Below are 679 nucleotides of genomic sequence, written 5' to 3'. Positions count from 1 at the left end.
AGTTACTACTCCACTACAAACACATTTTCCGTGCTGCGACTTCATATACTATAACCAAACATGACAACTTTTAGATAAAGTACAAATTGGTTAAGCGAAGACCTTGCAGTTTGCAGTATTTCTTGTTCGGTGGAAACGTGGACTGAGAAATGGGTAGAGACTTACTCCTCAAGGTGTAAGCAGACAACCCAACCAGGAAAATGTCAGAGCATTTACCTCATGCGACTGACAGGTTTCTGTTGTAGCCCAAGATGTGGCTGTGAGTGGAATGGGATATAAAAGCTCTGGTACCACAAGATGAACCTTGTACTACAGTGTAACATGTGRTTACCATTAAAACACAGCAGGGTCTTGCTGACTAGAATCACATTGTTTACATGTTACTTCACCATTCTTAATCAACAGAGGAATGTTTCCACACAACTCATTCAAATATCAACCTAAACGTTAGGATACAAATGTTTTGATACAACATGTTAAAATAGGACTTTAATCTGAGCTCTTTAGTCATTAGGTCCTACCTTTATTGACGATGGGCATCTTGAGCGGTATACTGATGATGCCCACCAGGTCTGTGGTAGGAACCAGTAAAACAAGACACAGATAAACCAGACACAGATAAACAAGTCCCTTCTAATGAGTCTAAAGGTCATCTCTAGATGTACGGCTAATATCCTCC

This window comes from Salvelinus sp. IW2-2015, unplaced genomic scaffold (assembly GCF_002910315.2).
Source record: "Salvelinus sp. IW2-2015 unplaced genomic scaffold, ASM291031v2 Un_scaffold5283, whole genome shotgun sequence".
NCBI classification, from domain to species: domain Eukaryota; kingdom Metazoa; phylum Chordata; class Actinopteri; order Salmoniformes; family Salmonidae; genus Salvelinus; species Salvelinus sp. IW2-2015.
The sequence above is the reverse complement of the archived record's forward strand: the minus strand, read 5'-3'. Positions refer to the sequence as shown.